General features: G+C 38.8%; 1 long non-coding RNA gene across 2 annotated transcripts in view; it reads right to left on the bottom strand.

The window, feature by feature from the left end:
• LOC108491166 overlaps window positions 1-7,847 on the bottom strand; it is a 71,855-nt gene that overhangs the window by 52,332 nt on the left and 11,676 nt on the right. The window contains exons 3-4 of one of the 2 annotated variants that reach the window (XR_003850576.1): window positions 3,833-3,942; window positions 1,829-2,499 (exon numbers count right to left, since the gene is read on the bottom strand). The exons of the other annotated variant lie outside the window; for it this stretch is intronic. This is a non-coding gene — a long non-coding RNA (uncharacterized LOC108491166). Of the gene's footprint in view, window positions 1-1,828; window positions 2,500-3,832; window positions 3,943-7,847 lie in introns of those variants that run through there. 2 annotated transcript variants of the gene reach the window in all.

Genomic DNA, 7,847 nt, shown 5'->3' with positions numbered 1-7,847 from the left:
CCCCCCCCAAAAAAAATACTGCATTCCCCCTCAAATCTGCAATGAGGCAAGGGTGTGCACCCTCCCTCAGTGGCGTGGTTCCTGTTTTAGAGAAGCAAGAAAGTATGGAACAAAATAGAGTAGAAAGGGAATGGAAGAACTAAAATAAAATCTCTATTTGAGTGACAAGAGGCTGTACTTAAAAGATCCTGAAGACCCACAAATATGTTTTATATGTGATGAATGCATTTTGTCACTATTGCTGGACAAACAAATCAATATAGGTAAATGACTAATATGTTTGTTATGAAATGCACAAAAATTCAATAAAAACATACATTGAAAAATATTTTGTTAAGGAAAAACACATGGGAAAATCAGTTATTATCTTGCATTGGCAGAAATGTGACATGGGTGACATGGAAAAATTAAATGAATAAATAAATGAAGTGCCATTTCCATACTAGTAATTTCCACTTAATTCATCTCTAGGAGTTATTTGACATTGGCCACAGGACAAAGTTTGACGAAAGTCCTATAAATTAAATCATCAGATGGGTGGCTGAAATTAACACAAAAAGTGAAGATGCATCCAAACATGGAGAAATAGAGAGAAAATAAAAATTATAAACGTGCCTTTCATGCAGACGTCCCCATACGATACTTTTAAAGAATGCAAGACTTATTCAACAAATGTAATATGTACAAAGTAGACTTTTACCATCAAAGGATGCAGAATATTGAGAAGTTCTGCGAGAAAAATCTCCTCACCTACAGACACCAGATTGGTGTAGTTCTCCAACATCACCTCCTAGTACAAAGCCCTCTGAGCAGAGTCTAGTTATTTCCACTCCTTCTGGGAGAAGTCAATGGACACATCCTTCCACGTAAATCGATGATAAAATGAAAATGACAATTTACCCATGTGCCTGTGAACATGGTACTGGACCCAAGGAAAAGAGGTAATGAGTAAACAAATTCTGAGGTAGACAAGCAATCAAATATTCAAAAGAGAGTTTAAAAAAATAATTTTATTGAGCATTTGCACATTTCATACAACAGTTCTTAATAAAATTAAGACCCTGCTCCCCCTTCCATGTCCCTGCAGAAGTCTTACCTATTCTGCCATACATATTAAGTCCCATCAAGCACTTCACCCAGACGTCCTTCAGTGAAAGTCCATCCATTGAAATCTATTCAGCCTATCTAGTGCTCTTAAGGAATGTCTACTCTCCCTCACCCAGCAGTAATTAGTCTCCAATAGTTCTCAGGCTAGAGCTGGCCTGCTGTCCATATCTCTTGAACAAGTCTGGGCCCTTGTTTGATTGACTTGGCAGGGCACTTGTGCTCAGCGCCACCATTGCCACAAGTTCACATGAACACACTTCCAGTGCTCTGAAAACCTGTTTCCTTATGGTCATGGACCACTGGATTTTAGTATAGGAGTCCTATCCCAGGACACACTCTTTTCAGTCTCCTATTCTCTCAAACTTAGCCAGTTGTGGCCTTCTGTGTGTATTACACTGTGTTCTATAAAGAAGTTTGCTGGTGAGATATGAAGGGTGCACTAGGATTCCCTCCACCTCCTGCTCTACTATGTTCCATGAGCCTTAGGTGTAGAGGTTCCACTGCAGATGTCACCTAGGCGTGGACATCTCTCTGATGTGCTGGTCACAACATGATCAGTTGTGAAACTCTGTAAAAGCCTCCATTTGTTTCATGAAGAAGCTTCTTTGATGAGTTGTGTACTGTCTACTTGTCTGGAAATATGAGGATCCATATTTATAATACAGTAAGAAATTTCATTTCTCTAGAGATATGACAGAGATAGGGTTTCCTCTAGGATCTATGACCTCTTCAGCCATGTATATTTGACAATAATTACAGCTGTTGATTACTCTCCAGATAAAGTGCCACTACTGCACCATAGAGGGAGTTTGCTGTGCCAATCCTTATGTTTATTCAGCTGGACAGCTGGTGAAGCTGTTAAAGGCTCAGCCTCACAACTAAAAAGTCAAAAGGATATTTCTTAATGTAATAATTCTCTATAATCAATTTGATAAATCTGTGCAAAAGCCAGTAGAATCAGACCCTCCAAAAGTTTGTATAGATTATAATTTTAGAGAGTATAACACTCATATTAAGCCCTCAACATAGGGATACCATTATCCTCCTATATTTTTAGCATACAAAATCACCTGTACATATTTATCCATTGTAAAGTCACACTGAGTTATAAATTTGCATCACAAATTCAAATGTTTATAACTATGTCCTGTAGTCTTAGGTAAACATTGATTTTTAACTTACCACAATCTGTGCCTGGACTGACTTAACCCCCTCCTAACAGGCTTTGCAGTGAGGCCAGTTCCCCAGATATAAAAGACACTTTTTTCAGCAGCACAGAGCAGAACATGGTGTAAGAATAAAGGAGGAGTTCAAAGGAAGAGTGCCATGGACTGTGTGTGCTCTCCCTCAACAGTAAGAAGAGACACAATCTGGTGAAGTGTGTCCTAGAATCTGGATGTAATAAAAAATTATAGGAACATTAGCACATAAAATATTCTAATATTGTTTTGGATAGTATATTCTGCCTCTCTCTCTCTCTCTCTCTCTCTCTCTCTCATTTTTGGAAATTTTGAATCAGGGTCTCCACATAGCCCCAGCTGGCCTGAAACTTACTATGTAGACCAGGCTAACCTGGAACTCATAGAGAGCCACCTGGCTCTACCTTCTGAGTGCTGGGATTAAAGGTGTGTTCAACCATGGCTGGCCTAGTAATTCTCCTTTTTATCCTCTTTTTCTGGCCTGAAATATGTCTGACAGAAACACACTGGCCAACTTATGTATCCAAAAAAGGGGTGGTTGAGAACAGGCATCCACACTGAGAGAATAATGGAAACATGAAGACAAGATCCAGTGACTGAACAATGTTCATATTGTGTATACAAATGGTTACAAATCAGACAACTACATGTGTGTAACACTTAATAAACGAAGCACTCTTCTGTGGATCAAAGGACCACTAAGGCAGGCAGTGCTGTGAGTGAGTGTGAAGTAGAAACACCAACAGAGAGAAACGCCTGCTTCAGAATCTCCATCTGGAAAACTCAATATTTAGCAAACAAATGAGAAAGGTTTCTTTCTTCAAAGAAAGGATGAAAACTAAGGGTGATGAAAGGTGAGATTCTGCATTAAATATCATGATTTGTGTGCTTCACTCTGTAAATTCTCAGAAGAAAGCTTATTCCTAATAAATTAAAAACAATGATGTCAAAGTCTGAGATTTGGTGCAGAGCATCTCAACCAAGGGGATCAACTCCCAGGAGACGAAAGAATACAGGTGTCAACAAACCCAGCAGCGCAATCCATCAGCCCTGTGATGTGGGTGGCATTAAAATGATAAGCAAACTAATACCATATCCAAATAAAATAAAATCAAAATACCAGTTTTATGTACAGTTCAAACAACAATACAGTGGCATATGAGGACCTAAGCCCATCCTCCTTAAATTTCAATTTTTCAATTTTTACTTTCATATCAGAAACATTTTTGACATGGTTTGTTATGCTTTATTAGATTACTCTGGAAAAAAATAAACATTGGAGGAGAGGATGGAAAGGTGGCTATTCTATGTAGGTGATACATATGTAAAGAGTTGATATGGGCCAGGCATGGTGGCATAGACTTTTAATCCCAGAACTCCAGAGGCAGAGGCATGCTGATCTCCATGAGATCCAAGCGAGCCTGGTGTACATAGCTAGTATGTGGACCAGAAAAGTTTACAAGTTCACAACACCAAACATTTTGAGAAACAAAGAGTACATGGTCCATGCCCATGGATGTAATTACCTGAAAAGAAGCCATCTCTCTTGTCCTTCTGTGAGCTTTCTTTCTTTCCCAGAATTTTACAGTCTCCTTTCTGAGAAACTTCCTTTCAGTTCACTGAAAATCCACCTCACCTGCCAGCATAACAAGAGGAAGAAGCACCTCAGAAAACAAAACAGGCCGTTCTGACTCTCGGCCATGACAGTAGATGTGCAGGATGAAAGAGCTCAACATGGAGACCCTGATAGAAGTTTCTGCTTTCCTGCCTTCCAGTGGCCCGCCCTGCCAACAAGGTCAAGAATTTCTACTACATTCATGGGACTAAAGCTGCCTCACCTCATAACCTAAACAAGGCAGAGTAACTTGGTTTTCATCCATTAAAACAGAGGCTAAACTAAGCTTTCTTTCAGAGGCACTGGTAGCTGACCCCCAGCCTCACCGTCTTCTGCCTTCAACTGTTCATGGAAACAGCACTGATGCTTCTATTTAGTTTCAAAGAGAATCTGTGAGGGATGCAGGTGAGAGTTCTTTTTTGTAAAGGCTAAAGTTCAGGGTAGATCATTGTGAGTTTTAAAAGTCTATTCCTGGAGTAGAGAGATGGCTCAGAGTTCAAGAATCCTGGCTGCTCTTGCAGAAGACTCAGGTTGAGTTGCAGCACCCACATGGTGCTAAGAACTGTGCTTGACACCTGTTCCATGGGTTCCCACACTGTCTTCTGGCCTCCACACACATTGCTCACAGAGATGCACCTACACTCATGCAAGCAAAACGCTATTGCTCATAAAATAAAAATGAATAAATAACTTTTAATAATAATGAAATCTTTATTGTTTCAGGACACCATAGTTTATATATTTATGATATTTTCTTGATATTTTTTATACATATACACTGGACAATGATCTAGTCAGTCATTAATATATTCACATGTAAAATTTTATATTTTCCTATGATGAGTGTATCCAAATTGATCTTTTCTAAAAATGTTAAGATAAAATTCAAAATGGAGAGTATTATTCACCTTGCTGTGTCATAGAACAGTAAAACTCAGTTAAGCAATGATGCCATGACAGTTTCTGTTATTCATCACAAATTCTCCCCATTAACTGCAAACTGCTCTTGCACCTTCAACATCTATCATCTAACTTTTCTTTTATCATACTTCTCTTATGGCTGAGACCATGCTTGCTTGTGTTTCACTTCCTTTACCTGACACAGTGTCCACCAGATCAATCCTCTTCTCAAGTATGAGAGGATTCTACTCTTTTCTATGACGGAATTATAGTATATTCTTTAGAAATACCACATTTCAATAAATCTTTAATTTGTCACTGGGCATTTAAGTCGATTCCCTATTCTTCAAAGAGTGCTGCTATAAAGAGGGCGTACACATATCTCTATGCCATATTGAATTCATTTCGATTGAGTATATGTCAAAGATTTGGTGGTAGGAGCCACACTTGAGTGAGAACACCCATGGCTTGCTTTTCCAGTATCTGTTTTACCTCACTTAATACACCAATTTCTAGCTCCATCCATTGACCTGCAAGTTCCTTGATTTTCCTTTAGAACTGAGTAGAACTCCATTGTGTAAATGTAGCAAATTTACAGGATCCACTCATAGGCTGAGGGACATTTAGGTTGCACAACTGAATTTCAAAGAGAATACAATAGAAACTTTTTTTAAAAAACTGGTTTCTCATGAACTTAACTGAGACATTAAATGTGTCTCTTGGAAATGTGTCTCTTGGAAAGACTTTGGTACTGATTAAGACTCACATTCTTGAAATTTCATGGGCAATATTGAAGGAGTAGTCTCTGTATAGTAATTGGGCTTATAAGGCAGTTTTCAGTATTGAAACTGCCATGTGACATTGCTACCAGTATATACATTTTAATATAAGAATTCATAAAATGTTAATTGTGTTAATTTTATAGTCAATTTCAAAAATGTATGTAGAGAACAAAATAGCACACTGAACCTTCTAAATGCTTATAGTTCTTCTTTATTAAAAATTAATGTATAGGGGCTGGAAACATGGCTCAGAGGTCAAGAGCACTAGATGCTCATGTAGTGGACCCGGCTGTGAATCACAGCACCCATATGGCAGCTAACAGCCATGTGTAATTCCATTTCCAGAGGATCCAATTCCCTCTTCTGACCTCAGTGGGCATTGCCAGACATGAAGGCAATACAGCCATGCACATGAAATAGAAATGATAATAAAAATATCTTAAAAATTAATATTAGAGGGGCTGGAGAGATGGCTCAGTGGTTAAGAGCACTGACTCTCTTGCAGAGGACCCAGACTCGATTCTCAGCACCCACATGGTGGCTATGAACCATCCTTAACTACAGTTCCAGGGAAATCCGAAGCCTTCTTCTGACCTCCATGGTATTGCACAACACGGGTGCACCCACATACATGAGGCAATATACTCGTACACATAAATTAAAATAATAAATAAAATATTTAAAAATTACTATTAGAAAAGGGAATCAGATAATACTGTATTTTAATTTATGGGTGTCTGACACCATGTCTTATAAATGTAATCTATAATAACTGGTGATAATTTGTTTCCACACTAACAAAGTGCAGTGGTGCATCCCTCAGGACCACCTGCCTCTTGATTGTGTTTCAGGACATCACCATCACCCCCAGGACCCAGGAGATCAAAGATTAATGCACAAAACACCAAGTGCTCTAGCACCTTTGTATGCCTGTGCTGGGTGGTTCATGATTTGAGTCTTTAGAAAGTACCGGGATTTCTAACACAGTAGTGCACTCAATAGATAAGAGAGAACACAACAGGGAATTCTACCAATGACTCTCCAATTGGAAGACCCCGTCAGAACACTGATATCTACAGAGCTTCTTCAGGTTGCATAGTGTTCCATCTCTAATTACAACTCAGCCCTAATTCCTGGTTGTTTCTGAATTTATCATGGAACAAAAATGAAAGAAACAAAACCCCTCCCAAAAGACAACATGAGAACAGACAAAATTATAATTACAGTGTTCTTTTCTCCTCTGAGAATTTCACTTTATGAGATGTGAGACTCACTCATGCAATGTTAACACACACAGACACAGCAGTTCCCCAAGGAGGTCTACGTATGAGCAAGAAATTCTGTAAGAAAAATATTCTCACCAACAAAAACAAAACAGCTGTAATTCTCCAGCATCAGGTCTCTGTGTAAAGCCCTCTGATCAGCATCTAGGAATTCCCTCTCCTCCTGTTACAAGTCCACAGCCATGTCACTGAATGTCAATACATCCTGAAATGAATAACAGTTTGACCACAAGTCCATGGGCAGGTTGATCTCCTTGAGTCAAGGAAACCAAAGAGATTAGGAGATTAGGAGGCATTCTCTGATGTAGGGAGTGATCATAACTGTTCTGAAGATGATTCTTGACATTGTCATATCTCTAACACATTTTTGAACAGTGGAACTGTGGAAATACCAGGGCATGGTATCCTAGTATTTGTTTTGTTTTTGATTTTAGGTTTTGTTGTTGTTGTTGTTTCTTTGCATAAGGTCTTTCTGTAGCTTTAGGTAGCCTGGAACTCAGCAAGTAGAACTGGCTGGCCTTGAACTCACAGAGACCTACCTGCCTGTGCCTCCAGGGTGCTGTGATTAAAGGTGTGTGTCCCTATGCTTGGCTCATACTATGCTGTTATGGACTACAGGATCGAAAATTAAGACCTTAGCAGAACAATACCCATTTTAATGCTGGATTTATATCATAAATTATGTATTTCAGATGGAACATTAATGGTGAATTGAAACTATTTTTTAAGTGTTAATGCTTTCAACTATAACTGTGAATGTCCTCTAAAACACGTGTTCTGATTCAATACAATATGCAATCATTCCTTGTGTGACTAATTCTAACAAGCTTTCCATGTCCCCATGTCCATATGCCACTCAGACACAGAAAAGTAAAACAGCTAGTCAGAATGCAGGAATGAATTTACATTGTAAGAGCTTTGTTTTTTCCACAAGAGCAGGGGGAGGAACAACTGATTTGAA

This window comes from Nannospalax galili, unplaced genomic scaffold, assembly GCF_000622305.1.
Source record: "Nannospalax galili isolate Female #2095 unplaced genomic scaffold, S.galili_v1.0 scaffold1699, whole genome shotgun sequence".
Taxonomy (NCBI): domain Eukaryota; kingdom Metazoa; phylum Chordata; class Mammalia; order Rodentia; family Spalacidae; genus Nannospalax; species Nannospalax galili.
This window is presented reverse-complemented; position numbering and strand designations above follow the sequence as displayed.